Source organism: Triticum urartu, chromosome 2A, assembly GCF_056163025.1.
Source record: "Triticum urartu cultivar PI428250 chromosome 2A, HENAU_Tu73, whole genome shotgun sequence".
NCBI classification, from domain to species: Eukaryota; Viridiplantae; Streptophyta; class Magnoliopsida; order Poales; family Poaceae; genus Triticum; species Triticum urartu.
Genome location: NC_141874.1, coordinates 281,088,464 through 281,108,985, shown reverse-complemented (window position 1 = coordinate 281,108,985; position 20,522 = coordinate 281,088,464).

Genomic DNA, 20,522 nt, shown 5'->3' with positions numbered 1-20,522 from the left:
CGCACAGGAACTCCCGTAGTGCAGCGTCTACGGCGGGGTTTAGCTGTGCCCCGATGGATGTTGTTTTTGTTGGGTCCGTTGGATGGACTTGGAATTTGACTATTTCATCCGCTGGTTTAAAGGAGGTGGACTTGGATCTTTTGTCTAGTATCACATCGTCCCTGTCCACTTCGGAGCGCAGTGCGGTTAACTCCTCCGCCACAAGGGCTTCGAATAATGCCTCGAGGTCCAGTGCGGCTGTTTTGTTCTCGGCGTGGAATGCTATGTCTGGATCACTAGCTAGAGTGATGATTCCATTGGGTCCGGGCATTTTGAGCTTCATGTACCCGTAATGGGGTGTGGCTTGAAAAATCGTGAAAGGCTCCCGCCCTAGAAGGGCGTGGTATCCTCTACTGAACGGGGCCACTTGGAATGTTATTTCTTCGGACCTGTAATTATTCGGAGTGCCGAATACCACATCTAGTGTGATTTTCCCAGCGCAACATGCCTCCCGACTGGGGATGATCCCTCGGAAGGTCGTGCTGCTTTGCTCAATACGGTTGCTATCTATTTCCATTTTTTGAAGTGTCTCCTCATAAATGAGGTTTGATCCGCTGCAGCCATCCATGAGCACTTTAGTGAGCCAAAAGCCAACCAAAATTGGACTGAGTACTAAAGCGGCTAGTGCTCGGGCTGTTCAGAATTTAGGTTCGTCACTAGCATTAAAGGTGATAGCTGTGTCGCTCCATGGATTTATTGCTACCATGTGGCAGACTTCGGCAAGGCTGCGGAGGGCTCGCTTACGCCTATTATTTGAGGCGAAGGTCTCGAAGATTGTCAATACTGTATTGTTATCCACGGGAAGGTTCTCTGAGGTATTTTGGATGAGGAGATCCTCACCGCTCTTGGCCACCTTCCGAAGTACCCAACATGCTCTAAGGTTGTGTGTTGATATGGTATCCGCTGTACTATGAATTTTGCAGGGCCAGTTAAGCCATCCCTACAATACGGTTCCACGCCCTGCAGTGGGCTTTTGCTTCTTTGTAATTGAGTCGGGCGATTTATGAAAGTGCACCGTTTTAGTTCGGACTGGGGGTTTTGTCAGAGTTGGATTATCCCAAAATTTTGTTTGGGTTTTCCAGGCGCTTTCCATCGCACAGTACTTCCGTACTATGGCTGCCAAGTCAGCGAAGTGTGCTATGTCCCGACGACTTATGGCGTTGAGGATTCCCTTGTTCGTGCAATTGTTGCAAAAAAACAAAATTACGTCTTCCTCACGACAGTCCTTGACCTTGTTCATTACAAGGAGGAATCTGGCCCAATAGTGATGTACTCTCTCTTGGGGCGCTTGCCTAATGTGGGAAAGATTGTTTGTATCTAGGTGGGTGAGTGGATTTAAGTCCAGACCTTAACCCAATCTGAGACCCCGGGGCAGGGGAGTTTCCGAACTTGGAAGTTCGGGCTCCGGGATGTTGCCCCGCAGGTTTGGTATGCAGCATGATTCTAGGTTCAGGGTTAGGGAGATGTCCTCCCGTGAACGGGTATCCGGCTCGGAGAGCTCAGGAATCCGGACATAGTTCATCCTCAGGATAGAGGGAGAATCGCCGCAATGCTCCTCCACCACCACTATCTGATCGGTGACCGGCGGAGAGTTAATCTCCCTTTGGTCGGGTTTAAGCCCGATCCGATCGTAGTCCGTAAGGACTCCTAGAGCGGTGATGTGATCCAAGAGCTCGTTCAAAGAGGAGAGCTCCATTGGATCCATCTGCTCGGTGAATTTCGAGTCGATGTGGAGGCTATTTTCGATGACCCAAGAAGTCATCGTTGGCGCAACGGCCGAGCGGGAGGTTATGACGAAGCCGCCTAGTCGGAGAGTTTGGCCTACAGCCAGGGCTCCCCCAGAGGTCATGTTGTCCTTGACAACAAGATGAGCCATCCCTCCTTATGATGACGACACAGTGGAACTCTCAATGAAAGTACCAATGTCGGTGTCAAAACCGGCGGATCTCGGGTAGGGGGTCCCGAACTGTGCGTCTAAGGCGGATGGTAATAGAAGGCAGGGGACACAATGTTTACCCAGGTTCGGGCCCTCTTGATGGAGGTAATACCCTATGTCCTGCTTGATTGTTCTTGATGATATGAGTATTAAAAGAGTTTATCTACCACGAGATCATAGAGGCTAAACCCTAGAAACTAGCCTATGGTATGATTGTCTATTGTCGTACGGACTAAACTCTCCAGTTTATATAGACACCGGAGGGGGCTAGGGTTACACAGAGTCAGTTACAAGGGAGGAGATCTACATATCCGTATTGCCAAGCTTGCCTTCTACGCCAAGGAAAGACCCATCCGGACACGGGACGAAGTCTTCAACCTTGTATCTTTATAGTCCAACGGTCCGGCTAAAGGATATAGTCCGGCTGTCCGGAGACCCTCTAATCCAGGACTCCCTCACTGCTCGTCACGCACAACCTAAGAAGAGCGCGTCATGGGTGCCGGCGTAGGCGTCTTGGAAGTCGTCGCGGCGCCTATGGGTGGCGCGATGCCGCCATTGGAGGGCCCCGCGTCGGCTCCGTCTTTGGATTTAGTGGTGCGCGGCCCGTCGTCTCACGCATGAACGACGCCGCTCTCTAGGCTTTTACTGCAAGAGCAATGTGGGTGTTCGCGGGCCGCACCTCAGCTTCCGTCCGCGACCGCCCCACCACTCGCCTGCACTCGTACGGGCCGTTCGGCAACCCGATTGCCGTGATCGTCTCCTTGGGAGCCATGGTGATGAATAACTGCTAAACTGACTGCTAGACCGGATTTCCACAACTATGCCCCCCCTACCTAGCGCGCCAGAGATGTCGGTGGAAACGACACCTATGGGATCACTGGGATCCCTTCTACGGTTAGTGGGCGCGGGGTTGTGCAAAGAGTGGGTCTAGTAGCTAGCAAAAAGATCATTTACCCAGGTTTGGGCCGCAACAATGCGTAATACCCTAATCCTGCTTTGGGGTATATTTGAGTGTTCTTGAGCTTTTGAACTAGCTGCGGTGCGTGCTTAGTCCAATAGATTCGATTCCTTCTCCAGTACGCCTCGGGCCTCCTTTTATAGTCAAAAGGGGTCGCCATAGTGGCACACAGGAGGTGGAAAGGTATACAGTGTACAAGCTTACCGCATGTCATTACGGGACAAGGCACATTAAATGCGCTCCTTAGGTGTCCCGTTGCTTTATTGGGGACGGCAACGAGTCCCGTCCACCGTCGTTCCGCCTTGCTCCAACACGCGTCTAGGCCAACGAGGCATGTAGTGCGACGTAAGTTGGTAGGCTGCTGAGATGGCGTGGTGGTAGGGTCTTCACGAAGATCTGCATGCCACCATGCGGGTGCTTGAATAGCTGGATTAGCATCCATTTACTGCCACATGGGTACTAGCCTCAGTTGGTGGGCTTGCCGTTGAGCTGGGGCAGTGACGGGGAATCAAGGTCTTGTTTCGGTCCTGCGTATATTCCCGGCAAGGGTCTTGCTGGGGTCTTGTGATCGCCCTCGGCAAGAGTCTTGCCAAGTGCCATGTGAGTGTTTTCTGCAAGGAGCCTTGTCGGGACCCCGGGGGCATCCTCGGCAAGGGGGCTTGCGATTGTCTTCTCTTCTGTTCATCATCTAGTCTTACGGTCTCTTTATCTTCACAAAGATCCACATGCCAACTATGCAGGTGATTCCCAAGCCTTGGTTCCAATGTTCTCGACAGTGTAGGTACCCTTAGGCTCAAGGGTGGCCACGATGTTGGCGTTGGGTGAGCTGATCCGGCAAGGCTCTTGCCGGGGCTGCGTAGGCCACCCCGGCAAGGATCTTACCCGGGGAAAACCCCGTTTTGCCGCTCCGTCTTCTGCGCCTCTGGCTGGAGCGCTGCTCTGGTATTCTTGTGCTTCTGCTTCCTCCCTTCGCCCCGCTCAGCGTGGCCGCAGATGCGGCTCTGACTGCCCGTGCACAAGTAGAGGGGTAAAAAGGAGAGCCCCTACTTTTGTACAACGACAAAGATATCAATAATTTCTATAAAATAAAACCACCACCGTGCTCTTAAAGATATAAGTGAAGCACAAGAGCAAAATTATCTACCTCAAAAGATATAAGTGAAGCACATAGAGTATTCTAATAAATTCCGATTCATGTGTGTCTCTCCAAAAGGTGTGTGTAGCAAGGATGATTGTGGTAAACTAAAAAGCAAAGACTCAAATCATACAAGACGCTCCAAGCAAAACACATATCATGTGGTGAATAAAAATATAGCCTCAAGTAAAGTTACCGATGGACGAAGACGAAAGAGGGGATGCCTTCCGGGGCATTGCTACCTCTTGAGCACTATGTTGGTTTTCCCTTGAAGAGGAAAGGGTGATTAAGCAAAGTAGCGTAAGTATTTCCCTCAGTTTTTGAGAACCAAGGTATCAATCCAGTAGGACCTCGCAACCAACGTGATAAAGGGGTTGTCAATCCCTTCACGGTCACTTATAAGAGTGATATCTGATAGAGATAATAATGATAAGATAAATATTTTTGGTTTTTATGATATAGATTGAAAGTAAAGAGTGCAAAATAAACGGTGCCAGAAATAACTTGTTGACGGGAGATTAATATAATGGAGAATAGACCAAAGGGCCATAGGTTTCACTAGTGGCTTCTCTCAAGAGAGCATAAGTATTACGGTGGGTGAACTAATTACTGTCAAGCAATTGATAGAAAAGTGAATAATTATGAGAATACCTAGGCATGATCATGTATATAGGAATCACGTTCGTGACAAGTAGACCGACTCCTGCCTGCATCTACTACTATTACTCCACACATCGACCGCTATCCAGCATGCATCTAGAGTATTAAGTTCATAAGAACAGAGTAACACATTAGGTAAGATGACATGATGTAGAGGGATAAACTCAAGCAATATGATATAAACCCCATCTTTTTATCCTCGATGGCAACAATACAATATGTGTCATTTCCCTTTCTGTCACTAGGATCGAGCACCGCAAGATTGAACCCAAAGCTAAGCACTTCTCCCATTGCAAGAAAGATCAATCTAGTAGGCCAAACCAAACTGATAATTCGAAGAGACTTGCAAAGATAACCAATCATACATAAAATATTTCAGAGAAGAATCAAATATTGTTCATAGATAGACTTGATCATAAACCCACAATTCATCGAATCTCGACAAACACACCACAAAAAGAGTTACATCGAATAGATCTCCAAGAAGATCGAGGAGAGATTTTAATTGAGATCCAAAGAGAGAGAAGAAGCTATCCAGCTAATAGCTATGGACCTGAAGGTCTGAAGTAAACTACTCACACATCATCCGAGGGGCCATGGAGTTGATGTAGAGGCCCTCCGTGATCGATGCCCCCTCCGGCGGAGCTCCGGAAAAGGCCCCAAGATGGGATATGTTGGGTACAAAAGGTTGTGGCGGTGGAAATAGGGTTTCGTGGTGCTCCTGGTTGTTTTCAGGGTATATGAGTATATATAGGAGGAAGAAGTAGGTCGGTGGAGCCACGAGGGGGGAGGGCGCGCCCCCAGCCTCGTGGCCTCCTTGTTGGTTGCTTGACGTCCACTCCAAGTCCCCTAAATCACGTTTGTTCCAAAAATAACTCTCCTGAAGGTTTTAATCCATTTGGATTCCGTTTGATATTCCTTTTCTGTGAAACACTGAAATAGGCAAAAAAACAGCAATTTGCACTGGGCCTTGGGTTAGTAGGTTAGTCCCAAAAATTATATAAAAGTGTAAAATAAAGCCCATTAACATCCAAAACAGATAATATAACAGCATCAAACAATCAAAAATCATAGATACGTTGGAGACGTATCAAGCATCCCCAAGCTTAATTCCTACTCGTCCCCGAGTAGGTAAATGATAAAAACAGAATTTTTGATGTGCAATGCTACCTAGCATAATTCTCAATGTAATTCTCTCTATTGTGGCATGAATATTCATATCCGAAAGATTCAAGACAAAACTCTAATATTGACATAAAAATAATAATACTTCAAGCATACTAACTAAGCAATTATGTCTTCTCAAAATAACATGGCAAAAGAACGTTCATCCCTACAAAATCATATAGTTTGGTCATGCTCCATTTTCATCACACAAGAATGCTCTCATCATGCACAACCCCGATGACAGGCCAAGCAATTGTGTCAAACTTTAGTAATCTCAACCTTTTTTCAACTTTCATGCAATACATGAGCGTGAGCCATGGATATCGCACTATGGGTGGAATAGAATATGATGATGGGGGTTATGTGGAGAAGACAAAAAAAGGAGAAAGTCTCACATCGACGCGGCTAATCAATCTGCTAGGGAGATTCCCATCAATTGATGTCAATGCAAGGAGTAGGGATTGCCATGCAACTGATGCACTAGAGCTATAAATGTATGAAAGCTCAACAAAAGAAACTAAGTGGGTGTGCATCCAACTTGCTTGCTCACGAAGACCTAGGGCATTTGAGGAAGCCCATTGTTGGAATATACAAGCCAAGTTCTATAATGAAAAATTCCCACTAGTATATGAAAGTGACAAAACAAGAGTCTCTCTCTCATAAATATCATCCTGCTACTTTGAAGCACAAGCGTGGAAAAAAGGATAGTAGCATTGACCCTTTTCATTTCTTTTTCTTTTTTTTCTTTTTTTGGGCCTTCTTTTTTGGACTTTTTTGGGACAATGCTCTATTAATGATGATCATCATACTTCTATTTATTTACAACTCAATGATTACAACTCGATACTAGAATGAAGTATGACTCTGTTTGAATGCCTCCGGCGGTGTACCGGGAAGGGCAATGAATCAAGAGTGACATGTATGAAAAATTATGAACGGTGGCTTTGCCACAAATACGATGTCAACTACATGATCATGCAAGGCAATATGACAATGATGATGTGTGTAATGATAAACGGAATGGTGGAAAGTTGCATGGCAATATATCTCGGAATGGCTATAGAAATGCCTTAATAGGTAGGTATGGTGGCTGTTTTGAGGAAGATATAAGGAGGTTTATGTGTGACAGAGTGTATCATATCACGGGGTTTGGATGCACCGGCGAAGTTTGCAACAACACTCAAGTTGAGAAAGGGGAATGCACGGTACCGTAGAGGCTAGCAATGGTGGAAGGGTGAGAGTGCCTATAATCCATTGACTCAACATTAGTCATAAAGAACTCACATACTTATTGCAAAAAATCTACAAATCATCAAAAACCAAGCATTACACACATGCTCCTAGGGGGATAAATTGGTAGGAAAAGACCATCGCTCGTCCCCGACCGCCACTCATAAGGAAGACAATCAAATAACACCTCATGTTTCAAATTTGTTACACCACGGTCACCATACGCGCATGCTACTGGACTTGCAAACTTCAACACAAGTATTTCTCAAATTCAAAACTACTCAACTAGCACACTTTAATATTACCACTTTTATGTCTCAAAACAATTATCAAGTATCAAACTAATCCTAGTACTCAATGCACTTTTTATGAAAGTTTTTATTATACCGATCTTGGATGCCTATCATATTAGGACTAAATTCATAACCAAAGCAAATTACCATGATGTTCTAAAGGACTCTCAAAATAATATAAGTGAAGCATGAGAGATGAATAATTTCTATAAAATAAAACCACCACTGTGCTCTAAAAGATATAAGCGAAGCACTAGAGCAAAATTATCTAGCTCAAAAGATATAAGTGAAGCACATAGAGTATTCTAATAAATTCCGATTCATGTGAGTCTCTCCCAAAAGGTGTGTACAGCAAGTATTATTTTGGTAAACTAAAAATCAAAGACTCAAATCATACAAGATGTTCCAAGCAAAACACCCATCATGTGGTGAATAAAAATATAGCCTCAAGTAAAGTTACCAATAGAAGAAGACGAAAGAGGGGATGCCCGGAAGGCATCCCCAAGCTTAGAATTTTGATTGTCCTTGAATTTTACCTTGGGGTGCCTTGGGCATCCCAAAGCTTATGCTCTTGCTACTCCTTGTTCCATAATCCATCAAATCTTTACCCAAAACTTGAAAACTTTACAACACAAAACTTAAACAGAAAATCTCATGAGCTCCGTTAGTAAAAGAAAACAAACCACCACTTAAGGTACTGTAATGAACTCATTCTTTATTTATATTGGTGTTAAAGGTACTGTATTCCAACTTCTCTATGGTTCATACACTCAAATACTAGCCATATAGTCATCAAAATAAGAAAACAACACACGAAAAACAGAATGTGTCAAAAACAGAACAGTCTGTAGTAATCTGTAGGTTTCGAATACTTATGGAACCCGAAAAATTCTAAAATAAATTTCCGGACGTGAGGAATTTATCCATTAATCATATGCAAAAATAATTAACTAAATATCACTCTCCAGTAAAAAATGGCAGCAAATCTCGTGAGTGCTAATGTTTCTGTTTTTTACAGCATGATCGCAAAGACTTTCCCAAGTCTTCCAAAAGGTTCTACTTGGCACAAACACTAATTAAAAGCATAAAATTGTTGGGGAACATAGTAATTTCAAAATTTTCCTACGCACACATAGGATCATGGTGATGCATATCAACGATAGGGGAGAGTGTTGTCCACATACCCTCATAGACCATTAAGCGGAAGCGTTATGACAACGCGGTTGATGTAGTCGTACGTCTTTGTGATCGACCGATCATCAGTACGGAACATACGGCACCTCCGCATTCAGCACACGTTCAACTCAGTGACGTCCCATGAACTCACGATCCAGTAGAGCTCGGGGAAGAGTTCCTTCATCACGAAGGTGTGGTGACGATGTTGATGAAGTTCTGCAGCAGGGCTTCGCCTAAACTCCGCTACAGTATGACCGAGGTGGATTATGGTGGAGGGAGGCACCACACACGGCTGGGAGAGATCTTTGTGATCAACTTGTGTGTCTAGAGGTGCCCCCTTTCCCTCGTATATAAAGGAGCAAGGGGGAGGCCGGCCGGCCCTTGTTGGCGCGCCTAGGAGGAGGAATCCTCCTCCTAGTAGGAGTAGGATTCCTCCCTTTCCTACTCCTACCAGGAGGGGGAAAGGCAGGGAGAGAAAGAGAAGGAAAAGGGGGGCGCTGCCCCCCTTCTCCTAGTCCAATTCAGACAGGGGGAAGGGGGCACGCTGCCTTCCCTAGGCCGGCCCCTCTCTCTTTCCCTTATGGCCCAACAAGGCCCATTAGTCCCCGGGGGGTTCCGGTAACCCCTCCGGTACTCCGGTAAAATCCCGATTTCACCCGGAACTATTCCGGTGTCCAATGTAGGCTTCCAATATATCAATCTTTATGTCTCAACCATTTCGAGACTCCTCGTCATGTCCGCGATCAAATCCGGGACTCCGAACTACCTTCGGTACATCAAAACATATAAACTCATAAACTGATCGTCACAGAACTTTAAGCGTGCGGACCCTACGGGTTCGAGAACTATGTAGACATGACCGAGACACGTCTCCGGTCAATAACCAATAGCGGAACCTGGATTCTCATATTGGTTCCTACATGTTCTACGAAGATCTTTATCGGCCAAACCGCACAACACTATACGTTGTTCTCTTTGTCATTGGTATGTTACTTGCCCGAGATTCGATCGTCGGTATCCCAATACCTAGTTCAATCTCATTACCAGCAAGTCTCTTTACTCGTTCCATAATACATCATCCCGTAACTAACTCATTAGTTATCATGCTTGCAAGGCTTATAGTGATGTGTATTGCCGAGAGGGCCCAGAGATACCTCTCCGACAATCGGAATCAAAAATCCTAATCTTGATCTATGCCAACTCAACAAGTACCATCGGAGACACCTGTAGAGTACCTTTATAATAAACCAGTTATGTTGTGATGTTTGGTAGCACACAAAGTGTTCCTCCGGTATTCGGGAGTTGCATAATATCATAGTCATAAGAACATGTATAAGTCATGAAGAAAGCAATAGCAGTAAACAAACGATCAAGTGCTAAGCTAACGGAATGGGTCAAGTCAATCACATCATTCTCCTAATGATGTGATCCCATTGATCAAATAACAACTCATGTCTATGGTTAGGAAACTTAACCATCTTTGATCAATGAGCTAGTCAAGTAGAGGCATACTAGTGACACTATGTTTCTCTATGTATTCACACATGTATTATGTTTCCGATTAATACAATTCTAGCATGAATAATAAACATTTATCATGAAATAAGGAAATAAATAGTAACTTTATTATTTCCTCTAGGGCATATTTCCTTCAGTCTCCCACTTGCACTAGAGTCAATAATATAGATTACACAGTACTTGATTTTAACACCCATGGAGCCTTGGTGTTGATCATGTTTTGCTCGTGGAAGAGGCTTAGTCAACGGGTTTGCAACATTTAGATCCGTATGTATCTTGCAAGTCTCTATGTCTCCCACCTGGACTTGATCCCGAATGGAGTTGAAGCGTCTCTTGATGTGCTTGCTTCTCTTGTGAAATATGGATTCTTTTGCCAAGGCAATTGCACCAGTATTGTCACAAAAGATTTTCGTTGGACCCGATGCACTAGGTATGACACCTAGATCGGATATGAACTCCTTCATCCAGACTCCTTCATTCGCTGCTTCCGAAGCAGCAATGTACTCTTCTTCACATGTAGATCCTGCCACAACGCTCTGTTTAGAACTGCTCCAACTGACAGCTCCACCGTTAAATATAAACACGTATCCGGTTTGCGATTTAGAATCATCCGGATCAGTGTCAAAGCTTGCATCAACGTAACCATTTATGATGAGCTCTTTGTCACCTCCATAAACGAGAAACATATCCTTGGTCCTTTTCAGGTACTTCAGGATGTTCTTGACCGCTGTCCAGTGATCCACTCCTGGATTACTTTAGTACCTCCCTGCTAGGCTAATAGCAAGGCACACATCAGGTCTGGTACACAACATTGCATACATGATAGAGCCTATGGCTTAAGCATAGGGAACACTTTTCATTTTCTCTCTATCTTCTGCAGTGGTCGGGCATTGAGTCTTACTCAACTTCACACCTTGTAACACTGGCAAGAACCCTTTCTTAGCTTGATCCATTTTGAACTTCTTCAAGACTTTATCAAGGTATGTGCTTTGTGAAAGTCCCATTAAGCGTCTTGATCTATCTCTATAAATCTTGATGCCTAATATATAAGCAGCTTCACCGAGCTCTTTCATTGAAAAACTTTTATTCAAGTATCCTTTTATGCTGTCCAGAAATTCTATATCATTTCCAATCAACAATATGTCATCCACATATAATATTAGAAATGCTATAGAGCTCCCACTCACTTTCTTTTAAATACAGGCTTCTCCAAAAGTCTATATAAAACCATATGCTTTGATCACACTATCAAAACGTTTATTCCAACTCCGAGAGGGTTGCACCAGTCCATAAATGGATCGCTAGAGCTTGCACACTTTGTTAGCTTCCTTTGGATCGATAAAACCTTCAGGTTGCATCATCTACAACTCTTCTTCCAGAAATCCATTTAGGAATGCAGTTTTTACATCCATTTGCCAAATTTCATAATCATAAAATGCGGCAATTTTGAACATGATTTGGACGGACTTAAGCATCGCTACAGGTGAGAAGGTCTCATCGTGGTCAACTCCTTGAACTTGTCGAAAACCTTTTGCAACAAGTTGAGCTTTGTAGATAGTAACATTACCTTTAGCATCTGTCTTCTTCTTGAAGATCCATTTGTTCTTGATGGCTTGTCGATCATCGGGCAAGTCAACCAAAGTCGACACTTTGTTCTCATACATGGATCCCATCTTAGATTTCATGGCCTCAAGCCATTTTGCGGAATCTGGGCTCATCATCGCTTCCTCATAGTTCGTAGGTTCGTCATGGTCAAGTAACATGACCTACAGAACTGGATTACCGTACCACTCTGGTGCGGATCTTGTTCTGGTTGACCTATGAGGTTCGGTAGCAACTTGATCTGAAGTTTCATTATCATCATCATTAGCTTCTTCAGTAATTGGTGTAGATGTCACAAGAACCGGTTTATGTGATGAAGTACTTTCCAATAAGGGAGTAGGTAAAGTTACCTCATCAAGTTCTGCTTTCCTCCCACTCACTTCTTTCGAGAGAAAATCCTTCTCTAGAAAGGATCCATTCTTAGCAATGAATATCTTGCCTTCGGATCTGTGATAAAAGGTGTACCCTATAGTTTCCTTTAGGTATCCTATGAAGACACATTTCTCCGATTTGGGTTCGAGCTTATCAGGTTGAAGCTTTTTCACATAAGAATCACAACCCCAAAGTTTAAGAAACGACAACTTTGGTTTCTTGCCAAACCATAGTTCATAAGGCGTCGTCTCAACGGATTTTGATGGTGCCCTATTTAACGTGAATGCAGCCGTCTCTAAAGTATAACCCCAAAACGATAGCGGTAAATCAGTAAGAGACATCATAGATCGCACCATATCTAGTAAAGTGCGATTACGACGTTCGGACACACCATTACGCTGTGGTGTTCTGGGTGGCGTGATCTGCGAAACTATTCAGCATTGTTTCAAATGTATGCCAAACTCGTAACTCAAATACTCTCCTCCATGATCAGATCATAGAAAATTTATTTTCTTGTTACGATGATTTTCCACTTTACTCTGAAATTCTTTGAACTTTTCAAATGTTTCCGACTTATGTTTCATTAAGTAGATATACCCATATCTTCTTAAGTCATTTGTGAAGGTGAGAAAATAATGATACCTGCCGCGAGACTCAATATTCATCGGACCACATACATCAGTATGTATGATTTCCAACAAATTTGTTGCTCGCTCCATAGTTCCGGAGAACGGCGTTTTAGTCATCTTGCCCATAAGGCAAGGTTCGCAAGTACCAAGTGATTCATAATCAAGTGATTCCAAAAGTCCATCAGTATGGAGTTTCTTCATGCGCTTTATGCCAATATGACCCAAACAGCAGTGCCACAAATAAGTTGCACTATCATTATCAACTCTGCATCTTTTGGCTTCAACATTATGAATATGTGTATCGCTACTATCGAGATTCAACAATAATAGACCACTCTTTAAGGGTGCATGACCATACATATTACTCATATAAATAGAACAACCATTATTCTCATATTTAAATGAATAACCGTCTCGCATCAAACAAGATCCGGATATAATGTTCATGCTTAATGCTGGTGTAACACCCCGGATATGATATACCCAACATGTAATCCAACTCTTGCCGTTTCCGGCGTTAAGTTATTTTATTTCCTCGGGTTCGGGTTTTTTGTCTCCATGTGTTGTTGTTGGGGTCTTGCATCTCATATCATGTCATCGTGTGCATTGCATTAGCATACGTGTTTGTCTCATTCATGCGAGCTTTCTCCCCGTTGTCCGTTTTGCATTCCGGAGCTCCGTTCTCCTCCGGTGGTCATTTCTACCTTTCTCTCGTGTGTGGGGGTTAAACATTTCCGGATTGGACCGAGACTTTCCAAGCAGCCTTGGTTTACTACCGGTAGACCGCCTGTCAAGTTTCGTACCATTTGGACTTCGTTTGATGCTCCAACGGTTAACCGAGGGGCCGAGAAGGCCTCATGTGTGTTGCAGCCCAACACCCTTCCAATTTGGCCCAAATCCCACCAAAACCCTCTCCATCATCTAGAGCGTTCAATCACGATCGCGTGGCCGAAAACCGCACCACATTTGGACTCTCCTAGCTCCCTCTATGCCTATATATATCTCCCCCATTCGAAATCATGGGTGAAACCCTAGTCCCCCTCCTCCTCCAGCCGCCGGACAAAAATCCGGATGGCCGGATGTTGTCCGCCGCCGCCGCCGACCTACCACGCCGCGCCACGTGTCCCTGGGCCGGTCCCCACTTCCCTGCCGTGCCCGCGGCCCGCCGACGCCCCGGGAGGGCCCCCGCGGCCCAAACGCCCGCACCACCGCCCGCCTTCGTCTTCCTCCCGCGCGGCCGAGCGCGCCGGCCACTGCCGCCATTTTCGGCCGCCACCGAGCTCCTCCTCGCCGGCGAACTCGGCACCCGGCGGCCCCGGCGGTCTCCGGCCTCGCCCGCCGCCACTCCGGCTCCCCGGCGGCCGGATCCGGCGAGATCCGGCCCGGGAGCGCCTCCCCGCCGCCTCCTCATCAACTTCGGCCATCTCCGGCGATCCCCGTCGACTTTTCCGGCGATCCTCGTAATCCGCACCCGGCTGGATCTAGATCCGGGAATAGTTCTCGGTTGACTTTTTCTCAGAAACCCTAACTATTTTGCGTTTTTCATCATGTTGTATCTCCGCATCCGTAGCTCCGTTTTGGGCATATAGCATATCAAAATGTTCGCCTCAGAGAGCGCACCATTTCATCTCATTGCATCATTTTCATTTGACTTCATATTGATGCCCGAAATGCTGTTGGAAGAGTGCTATTGGAGTTAATTGCCAGATCTGCTGCTCCAATTAGCCTTTTGTCATTTTTGCCATGATTATTGTGTGCATGTTATGCCCCTGAGCTCTACATATGTTTTGTTTTATGCTTTGTCATCTATCCAGAGGTGTCATCCATGTATTTTTGTGATGTGTGTGGTGACTAGCACAAGCTTGCAAAGTGGTGCATTCGTTAATGCTGATTTCAGGGACTTAGCAATTCCACTAAGTCCTTGAGCTGTTCTTATCAATATGCCATATGTTCATGTTGTTTCCTAGTGATCCGTGCCTCTTTTGAGGATGATCAGTAAGGATGTTTTGTTAATCTTGTAGTGCTCTATCCATCCATGTCTTTGTTTCTAATTATGGAGCACCCTAGCTTGAGTCAATCGAGCTCTACTTTTGTCATTTCGTGAATCTGGGCAGATTGTCTACTTGTTAGCAATTTTGTCGAGGATGTTGTAGTTGATCCGTGCATGCTATGTTATTGTTCTTGCCATGTCTAGCTTGTATAATGTGTATTCTTGATGGGTGCATGATTATATTGTCATGACATGGTCTGTAGTGAGTGCATCGAGCTCGTAAACATGCCTACTTGATATCTGATTTGCATGCTCCAGTTTTTCACAAAGTCTGTGATCTGATTATGTTTTTGCCATGTTCACATGCTTGCAATTGTATTTTCTGATCCCTTTTGGCTCAAGGTCACTAAGGGACTTTTGTTAAGCTCTTTGAGTAGCTCCATGCCATGCTTTACTTTGCCATGTTAAGTTCCTGTAGCATATAGTTTTCATGCTCCAAAGTGTGCTACCTGATCTGAAATTCCACACAAGTGTTAATTTCACTAAGTCTGAGATCTGTTTACCAATTGCATTTTTGCCATGCTTGTTTGAACCTGTTAATTGATGAATTGGCCGTAGCTCAGTGTTCCTTTTTTGTTAAGCTTCATGAATGGATCCCTGCCATGTATTTTGTTGCCATGTCTGGGTTCTGTAGCATGTTCATCTTGTTGCATTTAGATGGTCACTTGATGTATATCACAGACCGGTGCCATATTTGAATTGTTTGCCATTTCCAAACCATGTCTCCGATTCCTGCGTTCTTTATATCGTTTTCAAGCGAAATCATCTCACCTTTCCAGTGGCACACTTGGTTTTCCAAGTTGAGGCCAGGTTCATTCATCTCTTGTCAATTCTTGCATATGCATCACATAACGCATCCCGCATAGCATACCATGTTTGCATCATGTTGTTTGAGCCTTGCACATGGTTGATTGCGTTCCTTTTGCTTGTTTGTCTTGTTTGGGTAGAGCCGGGAGACGAGTTCGCTAACGAGGAGCCCGTTGAGTTTGCTTTCGAGGATCCAGTCAACTCTGACAACTTTGCACGCAAGATGATCATACCCTCGAAATCACTTCTATCTTTGCTTTGCTAGATGCTCGCTCTTTTGCTATGCCTATGCTATGATGCCTACCACTTGCTTATCATGCCTCCCAGATTGCCATGTCAAACCTCTAACCCACCATGTCCTAGCAAACCGTTGATTGGCTATGTTACCGCTTTGCTCAACCCCTCTTATAGCGTTGCTAGTTGCAGGTGAAGTTTGGGGATCGTTCCTTGTTGGAACATTATTTACTTGTTGGGATATCACTATATTATCTTGTTATCTTAATGCATCTATATACTTGGTAAAGGGTGGAAGGCTCAGCCTTTTGCCTAGTGTTTTGTTCCACTCTTGCCGCCCTAGTTTCCGTCATATCGGTGTTATGTTCCCGGATTTTGCGTTCCTTACGCGGTTGGGTGATAATGGGAACCCCTTGATAGTTCGCCTTGAATAAAACTCTTCCAGCAATGCCCAACCTTGGTCTTACCATTTGCCACCTAGCCCTTTTTTCCCTTGGGTTTCCGGAGCCCAAGGGTCATCTTATTTAAACCCCCCTGGGCCAGTGCTCCTCTGAGTGTTGGTCCAAACTAGAGTCCTGGGCAGCGCCCCCTCGGGATTTGTCGGCGCATTCGGGCGGTGTTGCTGGATTTGTTTTAACTTGTCGAAATGTCTTGTAGAACCGGGATACCGAGTCTGATCGGAATGTCTCAGGAGAAGGTATATCCTTCGTTGATCGTGAGAGCTTGTCATGGGCTAAGTTGGGATCCCCTGCAGGGATTTGAACTTTCGAAAGCCGTGCCCGTGGTTATGGGCAGATGGGAATTTGTTAATGTCCGGTTGTAGATAACTTGAACCTTAACTTAATTAAAATGAATCAACTGTGTGAGTTACCGTGATGGTCTCTTCTCGGCGGAGTCCGGGAAGTGAACACGGTGTTGGAGTAATGCTTGCCGCGGGTTGTTCTCTAGTTATTCGTTCGCGCTTTGCCTTCTCTTCTCGCTCTCTTTTGCGAACAGGTTAGCTACCATACATGCTAGTCGCTTGCTGCAGCTCCACATATTTTACCTTGCCTTTCCTATAAGCTTAAATAGTCTTGATCGCGAGGGTGCAAGATTGCTGAGTCCCTGTGGCTCACGGTTTACTTCCAAACCAGATGTAGGGCCAGACGACTCCATTCCAGATGACGCGTTTGAGCTCAAGTGGGAGTTCGACAAGGACTCACGCCGTTACTATGTATCTTTCCCTGATGATCAGTAGTGGTGCCCAGTTGGGGCGATCGGGACCGTGTCGCATGTTGGGTTGGTCTTTTATTTTGGCACCGTAGTCGAGCCATGAGTGATTGGATGATGTAATGCTATTTATGTTCTTTGTGTGACGTGGTGAGTGTAAGCCAACTATGTTACTTTTCCCCTTATTATGTATTACATGGGATGTTGTGAAGATTGCCTAACTTGCAACATTGCTTTCAATGCGGTTATGCCTCTAAGTCATGCCTCGACACGTAGGAGATATAGCCGCACCGAGGGCATTACAGCTGGCACCAAATAACAATTATTTAGGTCTAAAACTAATCCCGAATGTAGATGTAGAGGTAGCGTGCCGACGGTGATCACATCGACTTTGGAACCATTTCCCACGCGCATCGTCACCTCGTCCTTAGCTAGTCTTCGCTTAATCCGTAGTCCCTGTTTCGAGTTGCAAATATTAGCAACAGAACCAGTATCAAATACCCAGGTGCTACTGCGAGCTCTGGTAAGGTACACATCAATAACATGTATATCACATATACCTTTGTTCACCTTGCCATCCTTCTTATCCGCCAAATACTTGGGGCAGTTCCGCTTCCAGTGACCAGTCTGTTTGCAGTAGAAGCACTCAGTCTCAGGCTTAGGTCCGGATTTGGGTTTCTTCTCCTAAGCAGCAACTTGTTTCCCGTTCTTCTTGAAGTTCCCCTTCTTCTTCCCTTTGCCCTTTTTCTTGAAACTAGTGGTTTTATTGACCATCAACAGTTGATGCTCCTTTCTTGATTTCTACCTCCACAGCTTTTAGCATTGCAAAGAGCTCGGGAATTGTCTTATTCATCCCTTGCATATTATAGTTCATCATGAAGCTTTTGTAGCTTGGTGGTGGTGATTGAAGAACTCTGTCATTGACACTATCAATAGGAAGATTAACTCCCAATTGAGTCAAGTGATTATGATACCCAGACATTTTGAGTATATGCTCACTAACAGAACTATTCTCCTCCATCTTGCAGCTATAGAACTTATTGGAGACTTCATATATCTCAATCCGGGCATTTGCTTCAAATATTAACTTCAACTCCTGGAACATCTCATATGCTCCATGATGTTCAAAACATCGTTGAAGTCCTGGTTCTAACCTGTAAAGCATGGCACACTGAACTATCGAGTAGTCATCAGCTTTACTCTGCCAAACGTTCTTAACGTTGTCAGCAGCATCTGCAGCAGGCCTGGCACCCAGCGGTGCTTCCAGGACATAATTCTTCTGTGCAGCAATGAGGATAATCCTCAAGTTACGGACCCAGTCCGTGTAATTGCTACCATCATCTTTCTACTTTGCTTTCTCAAGGAACGCATTAAAATTCAACGGAACAACAACACGAGCCATCTATCTTCAACAACATAGATAAGCAAAATACTATCAGGTACTAAGTTCATGATAAATTTAAGTTCAATTAATCATATTACTTAAGAACTCCCACTTAGATAGACATCCCTCTAATATTCTAGTGATCATGTGATCCATATCAACTAAACCATAACCGATCATCACGTGAAATGGAGTACTTTTCAATGGTGAACATCACTATGTTGATCATATCTACTATATGATTCACGCTCGACCTTTCGGTCTCAGTGTTCCGAGGCCATATATGCATATGCTAGGCTCGACAAGTTTAACCCGAGTATTCTGCGTGTGCAAAACTGGCTTGCACCCGTTGTAGATGGACGTAGAGCTTATCACACCCGATCATCATGTGGTGTCTCGGCACGACGAACTTTGGCAATGGTGCATACTCAGGGAGAACACTTTTATCTTGAAACTTAGTGAGAGATCATCTTATAATGCTACCGTCAAACAAAGCAGAATAAGATGCATAAAGGATAAACATCACATGCAATCAATATAAGTGATATGCTATGGCCATCATCATCTTGTGCTTGTGATCTCCATCTTCGAAGCACCGTCATGATCACTATTGTCACCGGCGTGACACCTTGATCTCCATCGTAGCATCGTTGTCGTCTTGCCAACTATTGCTTCTATGACTATCGCTACCGCTTAGTGATAAAGTAAAGTAATTACAGGGCGATTGCATTGCATACAATAAAGCGACAACCATATAGCTCCTACTAGTTGCCAATAACTCCGTTACAAAACATGATCATGTCATACAATAAAATATAGCATCATGTCTTGACCATATCACATCACAACATGCCCTGCAAAAACAAGTTAGACGTCCTCTACGTTGTTGTTGCAAGTTTTACGTGGCTCCTACGGGTTGAGTAAGAACCGTTCTTACCTATGCATCAAAACCACAACGATAGTTTGTCACGTTGGTGTCATTTTATCCTTCTCAAGGACCGGGCGTAGTCACACTCGGTTCAACTAAAGTTGGAGAAAATGACACCCGCCAGCCACATGTGTGCAAAGCACATCGGTAGAACCAGTCTCGCGTAAGCGTACGCGTAATGTTGGTCCGGGCCGCTTCATCCAACAATACCGCTGAAGCAAAGTATGATATGCTGGTAAGCACTATGACTTCTATCACCCACAACTCACTTGTGTTCTACTCGTGCGTATAACATCTACGCATAAAACCAGGCTCGGATGCCACTGTTGGGGAACGTAGTAATTTCAAAATTTTCCTACGTACACACAGGATCATGGTGATGCATAGCAACGAGAGGGGAGAGTGTTTTCCATATACCCTCGTATACCGTTAAGCGGAAGCGTTATGATAATGCGGTTGATGTAGTCGTACGTCATCACGATCGACCGATCCTCAGTAACGAACGTACGGCACCTCCGCGTTCAGCACACGCTCACCTCGGTGATGTCCCACGAACTCACGATTCAGTAGTGCTCGGGGAAGAGTTTCGTCAGCATGACGGCGTGGTGACGATGTTGATGAAGTTCTGCAGCAGGGCTTCGCCTAAACACTGCTTCAGTATGACCGATGTGGATTATGGTGGAGGGGGGCACCGCACACGGCTGGGAGAGATCTTTGTGATCAACTTGTGTGTCTAGAGGTGCCCCTCTGCCCCTGTATATAAAGGAGCAAGAGGGAGGCCGACCGGCCCTTGTTGGCGTGCCTAGGAGGAGGAATCCTCCTCCTAGTAGGAGCAGGATTCCTCCCTTTCCTACTCCTACTAGGAGGGGGAAAGGCAGGGAGAGAAAGAGAAGGAAAAGGGGGGCGCCGCCCCCTTCCCCTAGTCCAATTCGGACAGGGGGAAGGGGGCGCACTGCCTGCCCTAGGCCGGCCCCTCTCTCTTTCCCTTATGGCCCAACAAGGCCCATTAGTCCCCGGGGGGTTCCGGTAACTCCTCCGGTACTCCGGTAAAATCCCGAATTCACCCAAAACCATTCTGATGTCCAAATGTAGGCTTCCAATATATCAATCTTTACGTCTCGACCATTTTGAGACTCCTCGTCATGTCCGTGATCAAATCCGGGACTCCGAACTACCTTCGATACATCAAAACATA